The sequence below is a fragment of the Amblyomma maculatum genome, chromosome 6, assembly GCF_055883805.1.
Source record: "Amblyomma maculatum isolate TAMU_Amacu chromosome 6, ASM5588380v1, whole genome shotgun sequence".
NCBI classification, from domain to species: domain Eukaryota; kingdom Metazoa; phylum Arthropoda; class Arachnida; order Ixodida; family Ixodidae; genus Amblyomma; species Amblyomma maculatum.
This window is the reverse complement of record NC_139349.1, coordinates 115,444,739-115,471,761: the sequence shown is the minus strand read 5'-3', so window position 1 is coordinate 115,471,761 and position 27,023 is coordinate 115,444,739. Positions and strand designations below refer to the sequence as shown.

At 45.8% G+C, this 27,023-nt stretch overlaps 1 long non-coding RNA gene across 1 annotated transcript in view; it reads left to right on the top strand.

The window, feature by feature from the left end:
- LOC146186633 (uncharacterized) overlaps positions 1–27,023 on the top strand; it is a 97,933-nt gene that overhangs the window by 52,405 nt on the left and 18,505 nt on the right. Inside the window, exon 3 of the long non-coding RNA XR_014708145.1 lies at positions 7,797–7,854. This is a non-coding gene — a long non-coding RNA (uncharacterized LOC146186633). The remainder of the gene's footprint in view (positions 1–7,796; positions 7,855–27,023) is intronic.

The following is a 27,023-nucleotide window of genomic DNA, read 5'->3' as shown; positions in this document are numbered from 1 at the left end:
CGACCACCGCCGTCGCGGCCGCGAGATTGTCCACGTTAGCCGCCTCAAGCCATATTACAACCCTCTGGTCGTCTCTTCTCCCTGAGTCGCCAGGATGGCGACTTCTTCACGTGGGGGAAATGTAAAGAAGACAAAGAACGGAAAATGCTGCGGCATCGCCATCACCATCGCTTGGCTCCGGCGCCCATCTCTCGTGCTGAAGCTGTGCCCTGCGGCTGGCAATTCGACCCTGCTCTGCCCGAATTGCTGGCAGCGCTAGACGTTCAAACGAACTATTAAATCCACATCGCAGTTCCACTTTTGCTTTTTGAGCTTCTTCGTTAGCTCTTCTTTCTTTTTGAACATGCCGAATAGCCTGCTATCCATCGCCTCAGGCAGAGCTTCGCCTTTAATTTCTTCGGTGGCCTCGTTGACATGGGTAATTAATTGGGCGGCCCAATTTTGAATGCACTCTATATCTCCAATTTCTTCCCGTTCTCTGATCTGTCTGAATTTATCCCAATCCACTTGGGTTTCCGTCCGACACACAGCGCGCTTAACGCTCACTTTCCTACTTAGTTCTACCTCTAGCACGTAGTGGTCGCTACCTAGATCCTGATGCTTGTTCGTCCACTTGACTATGCCAGTTCTATGGCAGAGAGTCAAGTCCGGGTTTGTGTCCGCTGACACACTGTTGCCCACCCTCGTCGGGCATCTAGTGTCGTTAGCGATGTAGAGGTTTGACTCAGTGATATCTTCGAACAGCGTTTGACCTTTCGGGCTGCTGGTCGTGTAACCCCATTCTCGATGTCTGGCATTAAAATCGCCGGCTATTATTAGTGGGTTCTTACCTGCCAGGCTAATCGCTCTCTTAAATATCGGGCCAAACCTCGCCTTCGTGCACTTCGGGGAGCTGTACCCATTGAGTAGAAATATGCTGCCTCTGTTCTTTTTACCGGTCAGGATTTCCACAAAGACCGTTTCGGTCTCCCTGTTACCTACCTCGTGCTGGACGACGGCGACGTTGTTTTTGACGTACGTCATGACCTGTGTTTTACTTCCCTTCCCGCTATCGTAGCTTTTGTACCCCGAAAGCTTCCATACACCTCGCGTTTCCTGCAGAGCCATTGCCAAAGGCTGTGTGTTCTGGCTAGCTACGTACTGTTGCAAGAGCCATCGCTTCATTGACAACGACCGGCAATTCCATTGCCAAATTTTAGACGTTTTGGGATCCATTATGATTCTGATATTGTATACCCGATGCGTTGAAAAGGGTTTGAAGCATCTTTTCTAGCACTCCAAATCTCGCCTCAAGTTTCTTATTCAGGTTCAATTCGAAGTCTATGATTTCATCCTTGACTAATTTTCTAAAAGCCACGTGCTTTCTGGCTTGTCCAATTACACTAGTGTCGTCTGATTTACGTTTCGCAGGTCTAGCCTGATCGATATTCATTTCATCTGAGTCGTCACTGTCCCTGCCACAATTGCTCTCGCTTGCCCCACCGGGGCCCCGTATGACGGGCGGCCTGAGCATCGGAGGTGCCGGTGCAGGTGTAGCTTTTGCCTCTTTTAACTCTTTAATTACCTCGACTAGGGATTTGAGGGTTTCTTTAATCTCTTTGATGTCTTCTTTAATGATTCTGATTTCTTTGCTATGCTCGGCTTGAGTCTGTTGTAATTCCGAAAGTTCCAAGTTTTTTTCTTTGGAGACCCCGCTAGCGAAGCTGACCGACTTACCGCCTGCGTTAACTTCTTCATTCGTCTTTGCTTGTCCGGCCGGCGTCTCCCCGGGCTTCGGCCAGTGGTTCTTTTCTTCCTTGGGTGGCGGTGGTTGTGGCGGCACCCTGTTCTTGCTCTTGGATATGGGCTCAGTTCCAAATGAAACGACGGAAGTAGGAACAGAGCCCGAGAAAACTTTGCAAGTAACTTGTATTAGATGGTGTAGGGAACTCGCGGACTGCACGAACTTTATCAGGGTCGGGCTGCACATCATTTAGGTACATCAAACAAATGTTCCAGGGTTTTGCTCTGGCGGCAGACGAAGCTGCATTTTTTTGTTTTCAGCTGAAGACCGGTGCGGCGGAAGACAGGCACTATTATAGAAAGCTGAACGTGGGAGAGAAAACGACGTCATCTAAGTAGCATCCACCTTTTCCACTTAAAGCTACAGAGAAGCGAGTTCATCATGCGCTCGAGGCTGCAGGAGAGCTACAGAGGCCACATAGTATGGCCATGAAATGGTATAGTTCGTCAGGGATGACAAATGCGGTTTTCTCTCAATCCCGTTCGTCGACAGCTATTTGCCAGTAGCCGGAACGCATGTCAATCGAATAAAAATAGCTGGCACCATGCAAGCAGTCGAGGGCGTCGTCAATTCTTGGGAGCGGGTAAACGTCTTTTTTAGTTATCTGATTGAGGTGGCGGTAGTTGACACAGAATCTCCAAGTTGGATATTCATTTTTGACTAAAACGATAGGGGACGCCCATGGAGTGCAGGAAGGCTCAGTAATATTGTTTGTCAGAATCTTGTCGACCTTCTTCTGTATGGCGTGGCGCTCAGCAAAAGAGACTCGATAATGCCTTCGGTGAATCGGGCTGGCATCACCAGTATTGATGCGAAGAGTAACGACGGATGTCTGGCTCAAAGGTCGGTCCCCAAGATCAAATATGTCGCTGTACGAAAACAAAAGGTCGGAGAGAGCACTGGCTTGCTGAGGTGTCAAATCCGCTGCTATCATGGGAGTAAAAAGGATCGAACGAGAAACTGATAAGAGAGGTTCAGACAGAGGCACAGACTTCAGGACAGAAACTTCGCAGTCAGCTAACGGAAACAGGTCAACGAGTATCATGCCATGGGGCAAAACATGGACGGAGCGGCTTAAGGTAAGTACGGGAAAATAGGTTATGTTATCCATGACGGTCACGTCAATGTGAGGGAGGCTGACGTTACAATGGAGAACAACATCAGTGATTGGACAAGTGACATATGTATCAGCAGGAATAGCAGGAAATGGGTCCAAAGGAACATACATGGCAGCTTCGGACGGTAAGTGAACAAACTCGATGGAGCGGAGGCTAGACTTCATATCTATGTGGTCGGAGCAGAAAGGCAGGTCTAAGCGAAGAAGGCCACTTGAACATTCAATCAGCGCAGAGTGGGCCGTTAAAAAGTCGATATCGAGGATCACATGGTGAGGGCAGCGGTAGATCACAGTGAAGAGCACAGGGGTAGGGAGACAGCAAATGCTCAGGCGCGCAGTGCACAGTCCCACGATGGCAGTGACGCCTCCATCGGCGACACGAACGACAGATGAAGAGGAGGGTGTGAAAACGTTTTGAGACGCCGGCGAAACGAAGAGCCGAGGACGGAAATTTAGACACCAGTGTCAATGAGAGAGGTAACAGGGACACTATCTAGAGGATCGTGTCCCTGATATCTAGAATATTGTGGGGATGAGCGAGGGTCAGCAAAGAATCTTTGAGCCGGGTCGTCAATGCAGCTTCACCTCCGGGTGCTGCATTGATCAGTTATCCGGGAGAGGGCCAGTGAAGTGAGGGGACGATGAACGGTGAGGTTGGGGTGAGCGGGGATAGCGGATCTGGGGAGACGGCCAGCGGCTGGACATGCGCGGGAATGGAGAGTTAGTCACGAGAGGGCGTATCACGGCGAGAGTTTGGGTGAGGTCCGTTGGTGGTGCGGCCATCATAATAGTAGCGAGGTCGAGGTGGCAGAACCCAGCGGCTGCGGCAATGGCGATTAATGTGGCCGGCACATGAGCATTTGAAGCAGATGGGTCGTTTCTCCAAGGTCCGCCATTCTTCTGGGTTGCGGCAGTGGTATCGCTTCGGGAAGGGCGCAGTCCGAGCCGCAGCAGCTACCACTGGAACGATGGGCTGGACAGATGGCTGTGCGGACGGCTGACCATAGCTGAGGCTTACGTTCGCATTAAGGCCCACATGCGCAAATCCTTGGCGAATGACAGCTTGGATCAGTGCTTTGGTAGCGTCCGCCGGCTGAGGTGTGAATGTGATGGGGCACATTGCCTCCACCTCTCCGGAAAGAATCCTGGTCAAGTTTGGCTGATGGGACGGCTGATGCAGTGTTGTCAAATCCTCGCCCGAAGACGTAGCAGCTGTTCAACTGTGATTGGCAAGCGGTTGAAACGGGAAGCAATACGACGGTGTCTAGCTTGCTCAAACCACTGACATACCTCGAGGGCGGAGTCGACCGTCGTACAGTTTTTGCAAAAGAGGAGGTTAAAAGCGTCGTTCGCAATTCCCTTTAAGATGTGGCCCACCTTGTCACACTCGGACATGGCACTGTCCATTTTGCGGCATGGAGCTAGGACGTCTTGTATGTACGACGTCTTCACCTGATTGGCACACGTCAATTCCGGCTACTCCATACTAGGATTTCCTTCCCTTGCAATACAATTTGTTACCCTAAGTGGCCATCGGTTATGCTGTTCTTACTACATGCCCTGTCAATGTCTATTTCATCTTGATTTTCGTTAGAATGCCATTAACTCCAGTTACTTCTGTGACCCACCTTTCACGCTTTTATCTCTTCACGTTACAACTACTATTTTTCATTCCAAAGCCCTCTGTGTTGTTCACGAGTCAAATGAAATTATTTTCGTTAGCTTCCACGTTTCAGCCCCATAGCTGAGTACAGGTAAGATGCAACTGTTATACACTTTCTTCTCGAGCGAAGACGGTAAGCTGTTTATAAAAATCTGCGATATTTGCCAAATGCGCTCCATCTCGATCTAATTGTCCTGGTTATTTAGCTTTCATGGTCCGGATCTGCGGTTACTGCCTGTCCTAAGTAGACATATTCGCTTACCACTCCCAGTACTTAGCAACCTAATATAGGTTTCTGTTTCTTCTCCAGGCTGTTGAACATTATCTTAGCCTTCTGCATATCGATTTTAAAACCTGCATTGCAGTTATTCCTTTCTAGGTCATAAATCTATATTTGCAGTTCAGCCCGTGAGTTGCTTGGCAAGGCAAACTCATCAGCGAATCGCAGATTACGGAGGTATTCTCCATCAACCTTTAACAATAACTCCTGCCATTCCTAGTCTCTGAATACTTCCTCTAAGCAAGCTGTGAATAATACGTGGGAGATCGTGGGTCCTTGTCGAAACATTTTTTTATGGTAATTTTGCTTTCTGTATAAACAAGTACGCTTGCTGTGCAGACAATATAGATATCTTACAGTAATTTTATAAACGGCTCGTCTACAGCCTGATTTCGCAATTCCCGCATAACTGCCGAGGTTTCTACTTAGTCGAATGCTATATATAACGGCTGGTTATATTCCAATCCTTTTTCGGTCACCTGGTTAATAGTGGAGTATCCTTTCCGAAAACCAGTTTGACTTTTAAGCACTTTTAGGCCTAAGTAAGCACCTTATACGCAACATATAGAAAGCTGATTGGTCTGTGAATTTTCAATTCTTTAGTGTTCCCTTTCCCTATAATTTAAGATAATGTTAGCGTTCTTCCATTATTACGGTACCGTGGATGACACCAGGCATTGCGTATGCAGGGTGGCCATTTTTCTTAGCATGATATTCCTCTTGTCCTTCAACAAATATGTAACTACGAGAACCTCTCCAGCTGTTTCTCCCTTTTCATTGCTTCTGAAGCTTTCTTGGCGGCGTACTTTGTCAGGGGCAGAACGTGTGCCAACTGTTCACTAAACCGAATCTCATTATTTTCCTGAATATTTCGGCTAAAGTATACAGATCAGTATAGAAGTTCTCGGATACTTCGACTATCTTGCCATATTTGGGATGGCATGGCACACATTGTCACTTAGCACTTACATCTGTTTCTTGTCTATGCGCAAAATTGCTTCGCCACTTTCAGGCTGCTCCTGTTCTTTATGGCATGCTCCATTCTCCCCATGTAGTATTTCCTTATGTCTGCCACTTCACATTCGTTTATTAACTTTTATATTTCTGCCAGTTCTATCCTCTCAATGGGATTAGAGGCTTTCATACTTTGACGTTTCTTAATATATTATTTCGTCTTATTAGATAGATGTATGAAATTTAGTGTTGATCTCAGTGTTTGTTTGATGTGTTCTTTTTCTGTTTCAAGTTTGATATCCACTCCTGTAATAGCCCGCCCAGGGCTGACAGTATGAATAAATGAATGAATGAATGAATGAATGAATGAATGAATGAATGAATGAATGAATGAATGAATTTACCGGTATCCTTTCCAACTATGCTACTTGCTAGTTCTATCGTGCACTCTGTAATGATATCTCTGATGTATGAGGCATAGTCATGCTTAAAAGAGCTTATGGCTGGATAACTATGTTTAATGGGGATAAACCTCCACATTTTTATTGATCCGAGAATACAATGTTGAGCTAAATGTTGGCTGCTATCTTACGATGTAAAGACTGGAATTAGCTTATGTGTGCAAGAACCTACATTTTGAGGAATTTAATGTTATCAATTGTCATATGCTAAGGAACTCGCTAAATTTCACACAGTAAAATCTCAAAATCAATGCGATGCAAATGTAAGGAATATTTAGGGTGTTTCGCGTAACTTACCGTGACATCCTTTCCAAATCTTGTTTTTTCGTTTTTCAGTAAAGAGGGCACAGTAAATTAAAGACCACATAATTTAATAATTTAAGACATATTGCTTCATTACGTGCGGATTTCATGACATTAGTATTGGACAGTTTCGAAATTAGATTCCAAAACATATATTTCCTCAGAAGAGGCACAATGAAGATGATCCGTGGTAGCTGGTTCTCAGTCCACGGGGTTTGGAAGAAAACATAATATATTAATTGTATTTGGGAGACAAAATCTCGCTCCGAAAACATTCAGATGACAGCTATAAATTCATATGCCTGTTCTCTATTTATTACATAATAAAAGCAACAATGGTCATTAGAAATCGATGGCGGGCGTCAGGTGTCTGCGGACCAAAGTGCTGGTGAGTGAGGCCGGGCTGTCAGCTTTTTGGCCGTGAAGACCTCTAGCGTCGAGTGTACATTTGTTTTTTACTTTTCCTTGAAGTTGAAATACTATGTCTCTGCTTAAACATTGCCGATCATGGACTGTGTTACTTGTACAGAATTATTCCAGCAACACATTCTCACACTGCTGTGAATTGACAGCTAACCCATTCCTTCCTATTTGGCTCATAGGATGTCTGAAATATTCGAACGGGCATTCGCCATATTGTAATTAGTTCAGCGGTTTTAATGTACTTAAAATAACTGGGGTGGAAAAGAGTGAATGCTTTGTGTTTATTTCATTTTTTTAAATCAAGGTTACCGGTTGGGATGCAGTTTCAGACCTGTCAGTGGCTGTCTGTAACGCGCGGTAAAACCTCCTCTAGGTCTGAGTAAGAGGAGGACACCGGAGATACTTCGACTGTTTTTAAACATTTTATTGTGCTGAGTCATCCTGTTGAATGGAAGGTGCCTACCGTTCCGACGGCTCCCGCATGTTTGCGCAGCTCGTGTAATCCTATGCCAACCGATTAGTCGTGCAGCCTTCTGAGGGGGATTGTCGGTCACATTTTTGGTCAACTCCCTTCCCCCATTTTAAGCGAAGGGCGCTCAAGATGCCTTCATCTCGGCGCGATTTACGTTAATGCAGTGTTGTGATTTTGTTGGGAACCATTATTAAACGCTTTTATATAACCTCCTATTTTTCATTTTGCTTTTTGAAAATCGCTGTTTATTATGATGTGCTGTCACTCAAAATATTTACGAAATAATGGGAGCCAATGCATGATTTCTGTGGTCACACACGTATATTTGACATTTTTCCAGGTACCCCGGGCTGCCCCTTCGTCGTTTCCGGCCTAGACATCCGAGCTGTTTGCCATCGGTAAGCAACGGTATATATTTGCATTCACAGGAGAAGTCTCTCACATAGAGACTCCAATGACATTATAAAAAACAGAAATGCCATGACGGACGTATAATATGAGCGAAGATCAAGCGTATTTAACGCCAGGGAGATCTAAGCATGCTCGAGTTTGCATTGTGTTGCCGCTATGCAGGCCTTCCGACTAGGAACGGAGGTTGGAGTTCATGTCCTTGTCAATAGTTCGATGTGAAAGGAAGAGCATCATTGCGACGCGAAAATATATACAGCAAACAACAGGGAGATCAAAGAATGTCATCGAGGTGAAAGGTCTTTAAGAGTTGGAAGAGGTAAAACACAAGACACGGCAACAGGTTGCAAGCGTGGTAAGCCTAACGAAAAGCCTGAAAAGCTGTACAGTCTTCTAAAAAAAACGGCTTCAGCCGTTCAGGTGAATTTCAGATCGTGATCATCGGTTACGAAATGCTCATTTACTGTTCTTTCACGCGCGAATTCGATACTGACGTTGAAACTCGGCGGAAAACTTCATGGTGTCCCAAGTAGCCGCGAAGTATTTGCTTAAATATTTGGTGTATGTAGACATGCGTTGAGACCCACATGTGGTTCCTCAGTTATATTTCTTTGTAGGTAAAGATGGAGTGATGCTGAAGCTACCAAGCTGACGGCCTTTCTTGCTTGGTTTGCTCGACAAGACGCCTCTAATGTTACTTCAACATCCCTGCAACGAAACATTGCGTCGAAATCATTAACGCTCCTATTCCTTGTGACAAGACGGATGAAAACGGATTGTTTTGGGAGTCTCCACTAATAAGCGAAAGTGACATGCGGAAGTGGTCTTTGGCTTACATCCACATGCACTGAAATTGTAGAGAATATATATGTAATATGTGGATATGTCGGGCCCAAGGAGCGTACTGTAAATATCCGCCTAAGTTGCGTAGGGCATGAAAAACATATCGATATCGATATTCGCAAAGAAATTAAAATTGGGTGCTTTGAAATTTTGTTTTTAGGAAAAAAGTGTATGAAGTGCCTGCAGCGTCTACAGCAAACGTTTTTCCCGGCGAAAATCAAGAAAACGTTCCGATTATGTTCATGTCTGCTTGCTCAAGGGATTTCAGCCGCGGCATCCCTCTACTTGGGACATGCCCGTATATTATGCTTTATGAATGGGAGAAGCTTGCGGAAAAAGTATCTGGGAGTTCATTCATCTTCGTAGGCCGAGAGGATATCGCCGCGCAGAGAGAGTTTTATGACCAAGATGTAAGTTTCATCAGTAGTGAGGGTATCGTTTTGTGTAGAGCAAGCCAGAAAGCTACCGAAACAGTACCTACCTGTGTAAGCTTCACGCTTTCGGCGGTTTCTGCCAGTACTTTGAACCTGAAAACGACTTCATGTGGGTTGAGCGATAAACACGATGCAAACATGTGATGGGCCAGCGCACGCATTTTCAGTTTTAAGGAATTCCATTTCAACATTGTTTCCAAGCGGTGGCCGTTGCTGATACTGGTTGCATGCCACTAGTACCGGTGGAAGGTTGTCACCACTCCAAAGGAGACAGCATGCTTTGTGCTGCAAGCTCACCTGGTGTTATTTCCTAACAAGTTTACGAGAAATGAAGCTGCTAATAGAATTTCAGAACTTCAATATCTAGCGAGCACTGAACGTCCACTGTGCTCGTGAACGAGAAAAAAGCTTGCACATCCAATAAAAACAGTCGCCAAAAACGGCTGCATCTATTGAAAACAAAGTGAAAACACACCGAATCCCGCACGCACAAATGTAGCGAAAGTTTCTTCATAGCGTCGTTACCTGATAGGGCCCGCGCAAGATGCCCTGGCAGTACAGTTTCGCAAAAACTGTAACTGAGTGCGCAGTGACCGGAACGTCGTAAGCAGCAATGCCGAATACGGGCTGTTATATCTGAAGACTGGTCTTTAAAATGTCACTGACAATCAAATAAATTTATTCGGTCCATATCAGTGAGCATTAAGCTTATGCATCGTGATACATGTGACACCTGATTTTTGTTCTTCTAGTTGCACACACATGAGATATATTCTAGTCAACAAATTGGATACTCATATAGGTATATAAAGTGTTCAGTTCAGTTCAGTTCAGTCGTTCAGGTGTGTCCGACTCTTCGTGACCCTTTGGACCATGTTACGCCACGCTTTCCGGTCTCTCACTATCTTCCTAACATCACATAACTTCATCTGCAGTGCCTCCAGGATGCCATCTAACCATCGCGTTCGCTGCCTACCCCTTCTTCGGCTACCCTCAAACTTTCCCAACATCAAATCTTTCTCCAGCGACTCCTCTCTTCTCATCAGATGACCAAAGTAGCTGAGCTTTAACTTTAGAATTTGACCCTCCAATGAGCAGTCAGGGTTTATGGTCGACAATATCGACTGCTTTGTTCTTCTGGCAGTCCAAGGAACTCTCAGGAGTCTTCGCCAGCACCATAATTCAAACGCGTCAATTCTTCGGCGGTCAGCCTTTTTCACAGTCCAATTCTCTCATCCATACAACACAACTAGAAATACCATAGCACGAATTATACGCATCTTGGTTGGCAGACTAATGTCTCTGCTCTTTACTAGGCGCTCAAGGTTCACCATTTCTCTCTTTCCCAGAAGCAGACGTCTCTTAATTTCATGGCTGCAGTCTCCTCCCGAGGTAATCTTGGAGCCCAAGATAAAGCATTAAGTAGTTTCTTCTCTGTGGAAGTTGAGATCTACGAGAGTGTTTCACTGAGTTGTTGTAGAGCCGGCGGTATTGAAAAGAGCTTTGACATACATTACCTTCGCCTATACAGGGTGATAAATCAAAATATTAGATTCCCGTCTTAGGCTGGCCTTACGTATTTGTTCTCTCGTACATGCTAATCATATATTACCAAAACTCTCAATCTGTACATAATATGCAACATACCATTAGATCATAGTAGTAAGCTTTCACATGATGCAAAATGTTAACACTCAAAGACATAAAGTCCGCTTTTAGCTAATCAGTACTGGCAAACCTTCGTATGGTGTAGGTTTTGCTTGTCTCAATTAAGGGCAACAATGCTGCTGCTGTTCTTAATTTTTCGCTATTGTCCAATACAAGCTGCCGCTATGCTTTGGTGAATTATGATCTTACTATCCAGGATTGGTCCCAAATCAAAATCGTTCGCGTCAGCTGACGCATGCTTTTGGTGGGAAAATGACTAAGAACAAGCTTCCGAGACCTGCGTACCCTTTGGAGTCCACCGCCTCTCCTCCGTAAAAAAACATGGTGAAGCAACCGTGCGGAAGACGCCAGCAATAGCGCAGTCGGGCAGCACTGATACGTCGACAGCATAACGAGTTACTTTTCAAGCGAGCTCCATTCCTGCGATTTGAAAGATGCCATTCGGTGACCGAGAGAATGAATGGCTGTCATTAGGACACCCAGTAAGTTTACCCCCTACATCTGAGAAAGGCAATTCCTGCGGTCAGCAGGTATCACTCCTGATTTTCATAATGACATTCCAAGGTAGTTTGCTAGAGGTGAGAGTAGGAGGTAATGTTGGCCTGCAATTCTAGACGAGGGCACGAATATAAAGATTATTTACCGCATGGACGTTCTGAATCAGTGTATACTATAAATCGCCGAAAATGATCCTTTATTGGCTCTAATGCTCATCAAGTAAAACGCATCTTCAAATGAAGGACCCGTATGTAACGCAAGTGTCTACATGTAGCCGGCAGTACTTTCATTATGCCAGCGACTGTTTCTACAAGCGCAGTTTCGACAGTCGCAAAGAGACTCTTTCGCTGATTGTGCCAGCACCATTATGGCTAAATATTTTGATGTCAGATCGTATCGCTACTGGCCAGGACTTCTTCCTTCAGTGAAATTGTGCCTTGAAAACTGCCATGACCACTAATTATTGAGGTCTGAGAAAATTGATGCCAGATTTTACGAGTCGCTTCATTGAAGACTCCTTTTACGCAACTACGAGTGACAATACCTGTCCATTACCGGAACAGGCCTGCAGGGCAAACGATTAATTGCTGCGGCGAGAGAATATGTAAAACGCGATGCACTGCTACGATGTTACTTGCAAGCCGAACTGCTTCCGATGAAGCCGAGATTGTTGCGCAAAACAGTGTCGTGGATAACTGCGTCAATGCGGTTTGCTTACTGGCTGCGGGAGTGCCCAGATGGCCTGCTGTCCTCAGACCGCCTGCATCTGATGGATTCGAAATTTCGTCGAGCGGCAGTGTGCCCTTCACAAGCTTGGTGAACAAGCCAAGTTGTTTATCTGGGGCATTTGTTTCTGGTCTGTAATTTTTAAGGTCCTTAGAGTCCCCTTTCTTATGAATGAGGATAATGTTTGCATTCGTCCATGGTACCGGTACCGTCGATGACACCAGGCACTGCGTATACAAGGTGGCCAGTTTTTCTAACACGATATCCCCCCCGTCCTTCAGCAAATCCGTAGTTATCTGATCCTCTCCAGCTGATTTCCCCCTTTTCATAGTTTCTAATGCTTTCTTGACCTCGTCCTTCGTCACTGGTGGAACGTCTGAATGATTTTCCCTACCGCCAATCTCATTACGGTCCTGACTACTTTGGCTACTGTAGAGATTTGTATAGAACTCCTCGGCTACTTTGACTATCTTATCTATATTCGTGATGTCGTTGCCCGCCTTGTCCCTTATCGCATACATCTGGTGTTTGCCTATGCCCAATTTCTTCTTTACCGCTTTAAGGCTTCCCCCGTTCTTTACAGCATGCTTAATTTTTTCCATGTTATACTTCCTTATATCGGCCACCTTGCGCATATTGAATAGCTTTGATATCCCGGCCAATTCAATCCGGTCTGCTGGATTGGAAGCTTTCATTCTCTGGCGCTTCTTAATCAAATCTTTCGTCTCTTTAGACAGCTTACCGGTATCCTCTCTAACTGTTCTACCGCCTACTTCTACCGCGCACTCAGTAATGATATCTCTGGAATTATTGTTCCTTGCTTCTAGGGTAATGTCGCCATCCTCGGTTAGAGCTAAATACCTATTCTGTAGCGAGATCCTGAACTCTTCTGCCCTCCCCCTCACCGCTAATTCGTTGATGGGTTTCTTTCTTACTAATCTGTGGCGGTCCTTCTTCAGATTTAGGCTAATTCGGGACCTCACCATCCTGTGGTCACTGCATCGCACTTTCCCGATTACCTCTACATCTTGCATAATGGCGGGGGTTGAACACATTATGAAATCGATTTCATTTTTAGTCTCCCCGTTCGGACTTTTCCATGTCCATTTCCGGTTCTTCCGTTTGCTGAAGAAGGTATTCATGATTCGTAAGTTATTGCGCTCTGCAAACTCAACTAGTAACTCCCCCCTGCTATTCCTAGAACCAATGCCATAGTCACCTACTGCCTTGTCTCCCGCCTGCTTTTTCCCTACTTTGGCATTGAAGTCGCCCATTAGTACAGTATACTGCGTCTTTACTTTTCGCATTGCCGATTCTACATCTTCGTAGAAGGTTTCAACTGCCTGGTCATCATAAATACATGTAGGTGCATAGGCCTGTACAACCTTCAGTTTATACCGCTTATTAAGCCTAATTACGATGCCTGCCACCCTCTCAATGATACTGTAGAATTCATCGATATTACCCGCTATATACTTATTGACAAGGAAACCTACTCCTAGTTCTCGCCTCTCCGGTAAACCTCGATAACACAGTACATGCCCATCCTTCAGTACAGTATATGCCTCATTCGGCCTCCTAACCTCACTAAGCCCTATGACATCCCATTTCATACCTTCTAGTTCCTGTAAGAGCACTGCTAAACTAGCTTCACTAGCTAGGGTTCTAGCATTAAGCGTTGCCAGGGTCAGTTTCCAATCAGCTTACTGTCTGTTACGTATAAGGTATTTACTAAGGTAATCGCTAATAGAATCAGGACAACCTTAGACTTCAATCAAGCAAAGGATCAAGCAGGGTTTCGGAAACGGTACTCTACTATCGATCATATCCATACCATCAATCAGGTGATAGAAAAATGCTCGGAATATAACCAGCCCTTATACATAGTATTCATTATTACGAAAAAGCATTTGACTCAGTTGAAACCTCGGCGGTGATGCAGGCATTGCGAGATCAGGGGGTAGACGAACCGTACGTGAAAGTGCTGGAAGATATATACAGTGGCTGCACAGCAACCATAGTTCTGTATAAAGAAAGTAACAAAATTCCCATAAAGAAAGGTGTTAGGCAAGGAGACACAATCTCCCCACTACTATTCACAGCTTGCTTAGAGGAAGTATTCAGAGACTTGGAATGGGAGCAGTTAGGGATAAGGATAGATGAAGAATACCTCAGTAATCTGCGATTTGCTGATGGCATTGCCTTGCTAAGCAACTCGGGAGATGAACTACAAATAATGATTGATGACCTAGACAGGAAAAGTAGAAAGGTAGGCTTGAAAATCAATATGCAGAAGACTAAGGTAATGTTCAACAGCCTCGGGAAGGAACAGCAGTTTACATTAGGTAGCGAAGTACTGGAAGTAGTAGGCGATTATGTCTACTTAGGACAGGTAGTAACCGCAGATCCGGACCATGAAAAGGAAATAACAAGAAGAATAAGATTGGGATGGAGCGCATTTGGCAAGCACTCGCAGATTATGACTAGCAGCTTACCGGTATCACTCAAGAGGAAAGTATACAACAGTTGCATCTTACCTGTACTCACCTATGGGGCTGAAACGTGGAGGCTGACCAAGAGGGTTCTACTTAAGTTCAGGACAACCCAGAGGGCTATGGAACGAAACATGGTAGGGGTAACATTAAGAGATATAAAGCGTGCTGAGTGGGTGAGAGAAATAACTCAAGTTACCGACATTCTAGTGGAAAGTAAGAAGAAAAAATGGACATGGGCAGGACATGTAGTACGAAGAGAGGATAACCGATGGTCGCTTAGGGTAACAAACTGGATTCCAAGGGAAGGAAAGCGTAGCAGGGGGCGGCAGAATGTTAGTTGGGCGGATGAGATTAAGAAGTTCGCAGGGGTCAAGTGGATGCAGCTAGCACAGAACCGGGTTAAGTGGAGAAATATGGGAGAGGCCTTCGCCCTGCAGTGGGTATAGTCAGGCTGATGATGATGATAATGATGTTTCTGGGCCCCATTCTTCTTTACACTATGTTAAATTAGTGCTTGAGGTCGTAGGAGAGCACTCTGATGGTATGGAGCTTGTATTCGATCTGAAAGGCATTACTCAGGTGAACTTGACTGCTAAAGTCAACGTCACCACGAGATAGACATAGAAATAGATAACGGCAGGCCAATACAATGAAGGCTGACGCTTTGTTACATAAGAACTACGTGTAAATTTTGAGAACCATTCTACTTCACGAACTGAACTTAAAGTTACTCGTTAGAACTGAACTTAAATTTACTCGTTAGAATCATTTCATAGCGGTAAAAACACGGACATAGAAAACACGAAACACCAGGGACACCCGCTAGTGGGTGTCTCTTGTGATTGATGTTCTTTTTGTCCGTGTTTTTACCGCTACAAAATGATTCCAACAAGATATTACCAACTAACAATAATAATAATAGCTGGTTCACAGGAAGGGAAAGGCGCAGTATCTGTCACACCTGTTTCTGTGGACACCTGAACAGTGCCGTAAGGGAAGGAAGGAAGATGGGAGTGAAAGTGGAAAGAGAGAAAGAGGAGCCGTAGTGGAGGGCTGCGGAGTAATTTCGACCACCTGGGGATCCTTAACGTGCGCTGACATCGGACAGCACACGGACGCCTCTTCGTTTCGCCTCCATCGAAACGCAGCCGCCGAGGTCGGGTTCGAGCCCGGGCACTCCGGGCAGTAGTCGGGCGTCTTACCACTGCACCACCCCGGCGGGGCAACTGGAAGTTTTAACGCGGTAGCGTTAAGGAGCTCGTGTCGCAGAAAAGCCGGGGGCGGCGGCGGCGTTGGCCGTGAGCGATAAATCCCGGCATGCACTTCATAAATAAAAAGCAACTTCCAAGATGGGCTGGGTGGGAATCGAACTAGGGTCTCCGGAGTGTGAGACGGAGACGCTACCACTCAGCCGCAATTTTATTTTTTTTTTATTTTTATTGCCTGCTTAGACATACATCGCTACACAACAAAAGTGAAAGAACACATGTACATAGCGTCGGTATGGGCTAAAACTTCCAGCCAAACCTTGACTGATGTAAAGGGGCTAAAAACTCCATGTGCATAAGGGGCTCAATTCTCGATACCCATTCGGGCACCGGGCACACATTCTTGTGGGTTGCCACGAATGCCGCAACGGATTCGCAAAAGTACTGGCGTGCCGGCCTTGCATCAATGTCGGTGTGTCGCGCTGCCATGCAGGCTTTCCATAAACAGTGCAATCCCATCAGCATTACTGCGTCGAAAGGGACTCCACTCAGCCGCGAGTTCGATGCTTGAAAGCGGTACAAAAGCGCTTCTAGTGAATGCGGTGTTGCCTTAGAAACGTGCCGTGGAACGTTATACTGCGGTGTATATCGGTAATTATGAGTATGTTACTTACAGAAGTCGCAGTTACACGAGTAGCGAAGTACGTTTCCGCTACATTTCTTCTGCGCTCTGCGCACATGCAGAGCCATCTTGCGGCAAACACAGAAGAACCCCTCCTCGCATTGTGCGGCGCTGCTCGCCCCGACACGTGGCGCGCCGCTCGCCCCTGACGTTTCGCCGTGCACCCTCGCGTCTTCCTTTTCTTTAGATCACTATCTTTGCTCACCCGCTTCTCCCCTTCGGGCCGCGCGGGTACCGGTGCGAGGATGCCCCAATACCCTTGCGTTTAATAAGTTTTCTCGCTCTCTCCCCTTCCAACATTTAGCCATACCATGCTGAATACGCCGGTTCTCGTCCAATCACTCGAACAGTGGTGTTTAGGCGACGCGGCTCCTCTTTCCGCTCACAGCGCGATTGCTAGGTGCAGCGTCTGATGCCGGACGCCTCTGACGTGATCGCTGCGCCGTAGCGCTTCTGCTGGGAAAGCGTCCCCTGCGATGTGTGCCGAGCTGCTTCCGAGGAATCTTGCTTCTGCGTGGTTCTCCCAAGCGAGATAGAGGACGATCCCATCAAGGCGTCAGCCCCATGATCGCATCCGCCTTCATGGCGCGTCGCTGCCCGGCTTTCTCCCTCCGAGACACGGAGTTCTTTGGTTCGTTCCGCTTGCTCAGGCGCACGTTTCGTTGCCGCACCGAACGCTGCGTTGCTCGGCGCTCACCGCGTGATTCGCGAGTGCAAAGTCCGACGCGGGGCGCCTCATCAGTGATTGCTGCGCCGTAGCGCATTGTCTTACACTCCTTGGCAGGTCGACGGGTGTTGTATTGCAGGGCCTTGCGCGCTCGCTCTTGAGACGCGTGAAATGGAAACGGCGCCGTCTACCAGTGCCGGTAGCGCTGGGCGGTGCGAACGAGGTGCAATAACGCTACCGCGTTCCACTCTTGAAGGCGAAGCTTAAGCGTCCTGCGAATTTTAATTTAGTAAAGTTACTCGCCTATGCATCGGCTTTTACAGCTTTTCTGGCTACTTCTTACAGTTTTTCTTTGCAACGTATTGCAATTTTTAATAAGCATTCAACTATTCTTTTAGGCTATTATGAAGGAAGCAAAATAAAGACCTTCTGTGCAACTGTCACATACAATTAAGTTGATCTGTAACGTCAACCGTATCGCGGTGTAAAAGAACGGGAACATTAAAAGTTAAGGAACCGGCTACTGAGATCACGCATGGTGGTCTTACGCACTGGCAGTATAAGTTGAAATGGTGCCGTCTGTATGGGTTTTTAGCCGACTGGCGGCGACATTTTTCGAGTGGTCGCTGAATGCATGCTCACACGTACACCGGTGAAATCTAAGGTTACAGGCAACAATGTTTCGAATTAAATTTCGCATTAGCAACACAATCATTATAATTGGAAAGAGGAACGCGTACAGACATTGAAAACCATGACCGCCCGCGCATTTGTACTTCTCTAAATGTTCACTCCTGCCTTTCTCTATCCTCTTACGGCGGGATTAAAGTGTCCACGCAAAAGTGCGATGGATGCCGCGCCTTTGCTTCCTATAACCCAATCCGTTAGAGGTCATTTCAAAGCTTGATTCTACCTTCAGTTCTGCCCTTGGGTATAACCTCTTAACGGAATGGTTTATAAGAAAGTCACAGGAGCCTTCACACTTTCTTTGTGGACACCTCAACCGCGCCGTTAAGACAGGGATGAAGGCGGGAGTGAAACAAGAAAAGAGAACGAGCTACCGAGTGGAGTGCTGCAGAGTAATTGTGACTGTATTGTGACCTAATATTGCAGAGCCCCCCAATGCCTCTCCGTTTTGCCTCCCTTGAAACATAGCCGTCGGCCGTCAAATTTGAACTCAGGTACCGTAGAGGAGTGCTGTAGAGTAATTTAGATCTGTATTGTGACCTAATATTGCACAGACCACGATTGCCTCTCCGTTTCGCCTTCCTTGAAACATAGCCGTTGGCCGTTAACTTTGAACTCGGGTACTTCAATTTAGTAGTCAAACGTCGCATTTACCAGAGCCACCGCGGCGGGGCAGGTGGCATACTCCGTGACTTTTTTCTACGAAACATTTTCTCTTACGCTTATAAGCTGATTGGCAAAATTCTGTCACTATTTACAGTGTCCTCAAGGCCGCTTGTTGCATGGAGCTAGGTGTGGATACGGCTGTTCTTGCCGTAAGAGGAACAATGACCTACCGAGCGCCTTCACTGTGTTTGGACTCCACGGGGGAGAGAACCAGTTGGTTTTTTGTAACCGCTGACAGGCAATCGGATAGCCATCAAGACACCCTGCATTAAGAGATATCTGGAATTCTGTAATAAATCCATAATGTTTTTTGCGTTTAGTTTCTGTTTTACTTACGGATTATAGATGACCTTCATTGTGTACTTTCAAGAGCTGTAGAATTTTGTGCGGCTGAGGCCAGAATGGGGTTTGGACATAGTTTTCCACATCATGAAGCAGTTAATGGTAGTTAACTGGCAACGAACTCGCCCTTGGCGGAACAGCAGCGTAATAATAATTATTCAGCCAGTAGCAAATAAACGTCTGTATCGCCTGCAGCGGAACGCATGATATTTGTACTGCGCAGCGTTATGAAATGGAAGTAAACTTTGTTTTGGATTTGGTTGGTTGGATCTCGTGCTCTGGCAGCAGTATTCTTAATTATTTCTAAACAACAAGATGAACCGAATGAAGACGAGCATATACAATAGTCACCACTAGTGATGTTTGGCAACGCGGCAATAAAAACTGTAACTGATATACCACTCATCCAGTCCTGACCCGTTTTTGTAATAAAAAGCACCTTCAAGGTTCAACGAGCGGTTTTCAGATTGCTTGTAGCAAAGATTGTTTAGCAGCAGTGACGAAGTGCGCAGTTGTTGTGAGCAATCTAATGATATTGTCATTATTAGCCCTTTCCCCTATGCGCTCTTTCAGTTGATTATAAGTGAACAAACAGTTCTCCATTTGTGCGATTTGCGATGGGATCAGGAAATTTCAAGGGTGGCACTGTGAACTGTGTTCGTGTACGTGCACTATCACATCCGTTTAATGACCAATCCCTCAAGTTGTGCCAATATTGTTCGCACACATATTCCTTAGCATTTAGTCATAAGTAACCACATTATTAGAAAGGCCATCCGGCATAGACACCTAAAAAGAAAAACTTGTTACAAAAGCAGCCTAGGCATTGTTAGCTACTCATCGTCCAAGGGCCGCAAATCTTGCTCTCCAATATGAAAAGAGACCACTCGGCAGTCCTACCATGTCACGTGGGGTCATTACGCAGCAAAATATGCTGCACGTTAAAGAAGACCAGGTGGTCGAAATTTTCGGAGTCCTCCACTACGGCGTATCTCCATGCCTGAGTTGCTTTGGGACGTTAAACCCCACAAACCAAACCAAATAAAACATTTCCCTGATTATGCTAAGTGCCAAAACACTTTGATAGCACTGCGCAGACTGCCCTGGAAAAAGACCAAAGCAGTGACGATATGGCAATAGATGTGTTTGACGACTGCTAGTGGACTGTAGTAGCTTCACGTTGGCTTTGGACACCGACTTCCAGCGCTCCATTCCTTAGGCCCCTTCGTTTGTCGTGTGTGATCTCATCAGACTTCCGGCATGACATCAAGAACTGATGATGTCACAGACCACCGCTAATAATGCGGTTGATAAGGGTAGTTAGTGACCTCATGAATGACAAGGAATTGATTCCAGTGAACATTTATTACGTAACTATTCATTACTGTTAATTATTTTCATGTAATTATTCTTAATTCATGGTATTATTGACACAAGTCTTAATGACATATAACTATTGACAGTGGCATTGATTTATCACTGATTTATATACTTCACCACGCTTCTCTTTAAATTAAATGTTGATGTCACATCCGATGGCACCTTTTGCTGACACTTCCGGGGTCGATGTAGCCTAGAAATGCTCTCGCTTTATAAACTTTCATATTTCATTGCCATATGTAGCTCACCTGGCCGACAACGCAAAAACTGTTGAGATGTGTCTTTAAGGCTTTTGCTTTCAAGGGTGTAAATAATTTGAAGACAACGCAATGTGTCAGATCAAAAGGGCTCCATCTTTTCAAAATACTACTTTAAAATCACACTCACCTCTTAGCCCATAAGCTGCATTCTCCCACATCTTTCTGACATTATCTCTTCCTATTACATCACATTTTAGAAGACACTGCAACAACAGTGAAACTGAAAGCAGAAGTGAGGGGCTGCCACCCTAATGTACGCCCGGCCAGAAAGCATTGCCATCGCCTGCTCTCCTTGCAAGGCCAAACGTCTTGCGATTTAAACTTGGCCGTATTTCACAAAATACACCGCCTACCAACACCTGGATGAGCGGAGCGTTGATTTGAGAGGAAAAAGGGTGTCAGGCTTGGTTTGAGCGGTGCGGGTTAACGTCCATAAGTGACTCAGGCTATGAGATACCCCGTACTGGAGGTCTCCGAAAATTTCCACCACCTGGGGTTCTTTAACGTGTATTGATATCGCACCACACACAGGCGCTTTGCTTTTCACCTCAATCAAAAAGAGGCTGCAGCGGCCGGGATCCGATGGAGCATCCTTAGAGACAGTAGTCTAACGTCCTAACCACTGCACCAATACTGCGGTGCTGATTTCTGTTTCGGCATCTTCTTCTCTGAACATCTATACTATACCTCAACTCGAAATTGCTACAGTGGTTACCTGCTCACTGCGGCATCGCGGGCAGTGACTTCGCCGACGCCGCTGCAAAAGAACTAAAAGATTCCACAAGGACAATTTCAGTACCACTCTCACGAAGAGATACAGCAAGACTTGTAGCAACTGAATCATGGCGATTGCAACGCTCTTTGTGGTGATACCCGAACCATCAATATCGACCTCTACACTGAATAGATCCCACTTGCGTCTTTCGAATTTCTCACAATTTGAACAGGTGGCATCGAAACTGTCTACACCGAATCCGCTTGAATGTGTCATACACAAACTACTTCCTACATAAAATAGGCATAGCGAGCAGGCCTCTGTGCTCTACATGTGATGTGTGTGAAAATTTGAACATTTGGTAACCTCCTGTCAACGGTTTACTGCACATCGCAGGACACTGCGCAATAATTTAAGCTTACCTAAAGACACAACCTTTCGCCTTGAACATGTCCTGGGTCCTTGGTGCGACGGATCATCTGCTGCGCGAGCTACCAAGGCCTTACTAACTTTTCTGAAGGACTCAGGGTTGATTAATACCCTTTAAAACTCATCTGTGTGTGATTATGTGCGTGTGAAAGTTAACTTTTCTTAAGGACACAGGGTTGATCAATACCCTTTAAAACTCATCTGTGTGTGATTATGTGCGTGTGAAAGTGTGCGACACCGATTCTCTTTTTTTCTTATTTATTTCCCCTTCCCCTCCCACACTCTGTCACCCTCATCCCTCAACCCTCATCAGGAGTAGCATGCTAGGCTTACCACCAGGCAGACATCTCCTGTTGCCATTAAAGTATCTCTCTCTCTCTCTCTCAACTCAAAATGTCTACACCTACCCGTCTGTGCACCTACAGATAGGTTAAGATAATTGGTGCTGAAAATACACTGTCACAAGTGGTTGTAACTGGTTTGAAACCAAATACAAGTGCACTTCCAAAACAACCCCGGTAGGCTTGTGCTGATAGTTTTGGATAAACGAGTAGGCAAAGCACCCAACCATCCTTCGAGTGCGCCTGGCCTCTGCAGCTCAATAAGCATACAACCTCCCCCAAGACGAGACACCCGGAACACCACAAAAAGCGATGCGAGACTCGAAGAAAACTACCAATTCTACGTTATTCTCCACTGTTGAAGGTCGTCCACGTAAGCAGAGGAGACAACCCAGCAATCTCTACATTCCTAGCGGCATTAGTGGATAATCAAGGAGAGCCAGTACTCGCCACACCTCCCCCAGTCATCACCTCGGAGAAGGCTGACCAGGAGTCCACCGTAGCCTTTTCCGTAAATAATATACTGGCGCAATACAATATCCCTTATTAACACCTTCTGAAATTGCGTCTGAGGTGAGATGTCGCGTCCACGTTTTCGTAGTCTACTCTGGCAGTATCCCCCGGATCGCCGCTTCGAGCTGATTTGGTGCCCATTGCACTCGGCTATCCATGGAACGAGGCAGGCCGCAACTATGTTGAGGGCTCAGTCAGTCGGGGTGTAGGTCACTGACCTAGACTGGCTCGAGAACGCATGACCACAAATCATGGGCTCGTCCACCAAATAAGGGATTAAGACTCGTATACTCAATCCACAAAAAGTTCTATGGACAACACAAGAGCTTTCGGAACCAACTCGACCACTTGCAACCTCCATACACGTCCCTTTATTTACCGCACCCATCAGAGCTCTCTCTGCAAGCTCTGGCAGCCCTCAGCCACGGAGACTCCCCTACTATCCTCTGCGGGGGCCTTGACGTGCCCTATCTATGATGAATGGGAGGTTGCATTACAGACAGCTTGAGGTCGTGGATGGCACACAGGGCATCTTCAGTTGTGTGTCATTCCACCGAGAGCATGTGGGCCTATGAAGGATGAAGGCTTTGGAACAGTTGACTGAATAATGTAGTTCCTTCTACTCGTCTTGTCAATTGTTGTCTGCTTAAGTGTGCTGTGCTACTCGCTCACTAGATAATTTCCAAATTTTCGCTTCGTTATCTCATATGACTCCTTAGAAAGCAGGATATGCGTTCGCGGTATGCAAAAATAATTGCGTATACACAAAAAAAAACTCTCCCTGTGGTTATAGCCTGCCCGCGTCACCTATAGGTAGTGACTTGCTGAGGCACCAAGTTTCCCGTTGGGTGTGGTGTCAAAATCTTCTTCTCAGTTAATATCTGCAGAGTTAAAAACTCCTGCCATCTAGTCCATGTCATGTCGTCTCATGGCGTCGCATGGCGTTACACAGCTCGCTACCGACTGAATACCGCCCATATGTTGCATGTTATCTGCCATATGTCAGAGTAAGGCTCAGCATGTTTTTTCTCACACTGGTGACGCAGGATATTGCGCGGAACGTAACCTTTACGGTGCCGAATAAGACTTCACTTAGCCAATTACTAGGCGCAAACAAGTTACCCTCTCGAAGACCTCATTTGAAATCAGACTAGTATTTATAAATTTTCGGGTTCGGAACTATGAAACAATATTTCAACCTGGGATGTGGAACGAAACGAGAGATAAACCTCTGTCCTGCAAATATGTTATGCAAATTAGCGTAGAAAACTACGACATAGCTGGCTTATAATATTTAATATGCGCAAGAGTAACACGTGTAAAGCAAATGCTAGTTGACCTTTTAAAACGAGACGTACGATGTGTGGCCACGCGGCAGAAGCGTGCTCTTCTTTTTGATCTGTTATAAGGCGGCGACAGCAAAAATGAAAATATATTGTCTGCACGAGAATGCTAGGAAAGTACACTGTATTATTCTGCGTGGCGATAAATCTATATCTCATTAGAATCCCATGCTTGTGAGCAGCGCTCGGAGCTAATGTGAGGCACCGGCCAAACTGCCCTCATAAAGCCACTTCCAGAATTTGATGTCATAAATGCCTATATACATGAACGTAGTTCTGATATAGATATCACTTTTAAGCAGTGGAAATGCCCAAATAAGGACATGGACAATAAGAGCGCAAGGATGTCCTTGTGCTCTTGTATGCGTCTTCAGTTGCACATTTTTATTTCATAAGCACGTACGACCGAGGTCTCCGCCTCAAGCTTCCAGACTTTTGGTCCTGTGGCTCACAAGTTTAGTTCACTGCCTTTGATGTATGTCCAGGGCACCAATTTGTGGCGTGCAGGAACCATCGAAAAGACTGTTTCTGGTATCGACATTTCACTGCTGGCGTTCGGTCCTGCAGCCGCAGCATCGTTAGGGCAAGCGCACACTGGTGTGTTGTCTTCAGCACGACCAGCACGGCACGTAGAGGCTCGCTACACCGCAGCTATCCTATATGCCAGTAAGGTTTGTTCGCTCAAAGCCTTCGCTTACTCTAATGGCTACACACTCTTTGCAAAACATTTATTTATAACTTACGTTTTAAATATTTCGCACAAGACTTGGCCTCCAAATTTACGATTGCCCGTTAGATAATTTGAATTCTCTAAAGGTGTTTTAAAGAGTTTATGCATTCTATACGATGATTAAATATTTGAGGCTCATTACCACTGGAACAACATTTACGGAATGTGAAATGTCAATGGCTATAAGGAATTTATTAAGCATCTGAATGAATAAAAATATTTTGCGTCACCTTCCGGAGCTCCTGAATAACTCTCTTGGGGGTGTAAAAAGCTTACATGCTCACAGAAACTGGCAAAAACTGTGGCAGAAACCTGGAGGCTAACGAAACGGGTTCAACATATGTTGAGGACAGCCCTGATGTCTACGGAGCGCAGAATGGTAGATGTAACGTTAAGAGATAGGACGCGTGCAGAGTGGTTCAGAGAAATACCTCGAGCTAATGACATTCTTGTGGAAATCAAGAAGAAATTCACATGTAGTGCGAAGAGAGAGCAACCGATGGTCGGCTAGGGTAAAAAAAATGCATTCCAAGGGAAGGAAAGCATAGCAGGGGGTGACTGAAGGTTTTGTGGGCGGAGTAGGTTAAGCTTGCAGGGGTCAAGTGGATGCAGTTAACTCAGGACGGGGCTAATTGGAGAGATATGGGAAAGGCCTTCGCCCTGCAGTGGATATAGTCCGACTGGTGATAATGATGATGATGTTTGTGGTGGTGGTGCTTGAAGGTATGAATATGATCGATAGCAGAGTACCCTTTCCGAAAACCTGCTTAATCGTTTTGCTTGATTCGAGTCTAAGATTATGCGGATTCTGCTTGTGGCCACCTTAGTAAACAGCTTATATGTCCCAAATTGCAAGCAGTTTAAACTGCAATTGTTTATGTGCTTAGCATCCATTTTTCATCAATTAAGATATGTTAGTGATTTTACATGACTTCGGAACCGTCGAAGACACCAGGCATTGCGTATACAGGGCGTGAAGTTTTTCTAGTACCATATCCCTCGTCTGTCAACAGCTCTGTAATTGTCTTATCCTCCCCAGCTGCTTCTCCCTCTTCATAGTTTTTAGAGCTTTTTTACATAATATTTTGTCACTGACGGAAAGTCTTAGTGCTCCTCGTTACAACGGATCTCGTTATTATCCTGGCTCCATCGACTACTATATTGTCACATAGTGGTGATAATGTCATAAACACCAAAAGAAAAGACAGGCATAATCGCACTGAAATCAGCGCTTTATTGGGTTGACTTGCGCCCACAAAAAAAAAATAAACTTATCTATGCGGTGGCAATAGCAGCACACATGCTCTCTGGTCGTCAAACTGAGAATGCCTGTTTCACACGTCAGCGCTGAATTTAAAGGCTGCGTCGAACGATCAAGATAAAACCGCAACCGGTGACAAACATACACTGAAACACTGTAGAAACACACGCGAATCGCTGGAATCTTCGAGATGAATCACGGCGTATTTTGCGCGACAAAGAAAAACATAAGGGTACGTCTAGCTATATATGAGATAAAGAATTCATAACCAATTCGTGCGCTGGAAGCGCAGTGATAAGGTTGCATGCGTACGTCTGTAGAAAAAAAAATACAGTTTCGAATGGTTCGTGGCATTACTCCCCATTAAAAACATCGCTTCGCTGCTTCAAAATAGACAGATAGAAGTTAACATAAACATTGGGAAGTAAACATGAATAGCCTTTAGCGCGCGTAATATGGCATCAGGCGTACGACAAGGACAATTGCTGGGTGTGCTGGTCATCGCTGAGATGCTGTGGCATCGTCAGGAACGACCTCGTAGTTCAATTGTTCTTGTCTGCGAAGCACCTTCTAAGAGCCGAAGTATCGGCGTGAAAGTTTTCATTCAGTCCGAGGCGGCGATTCGGCGTCCAAACCCAGATTTGATCTCATGGCTTATACTCAGCATCACGTCATCGTAACTTTAATCGTCTGGCGTCAGATCGTTGCTGATCTCTAATGGCATTCGGGCGAGTCTTCAGGATTCCTAAGGTAGGCGGCGACGTAGAGATTTTCTTTGTATGTGACGGCGCGTAACCTTGCATCGATCGTTGTCGTAGACTACATACCGTACAGCTTGAACGGGGTCGCTCGCGTTGTTTCTTGGACAGCCGTGTTAGAGGCGCTATACTTCTGCCGCGGTATCATTAGGCAGTGCTTTTGCTTCGGCGTAGCGGGTGAGGTAGACAGTGGCCGCGATTATCCATTTGCTACCCACAGATGAAGTCGGAAAAGAGCGGAGCAGATCCATCCCAATTTGTTGAAGTGGTTTGGTCGGGGGCGGTATAAGGATTCAGTGGCCCAGCTGGTCTGATCGAGGGCGTCTTGCGTCGCTGGCACTCACGGCACGTTTTAACGTAATGGGTAACGTCGGCAAGTAACTGTGGGTAGTAATGTCTGTATTGAATCCGATTCAACGTTCCGCCATACCGAGGTGTACTGCTGTCGGCTCATCCTGGAATGCCTACAAAATTTCCTTTTGGAGTTCCTTAGGGATGACAAAGAGGTATGTG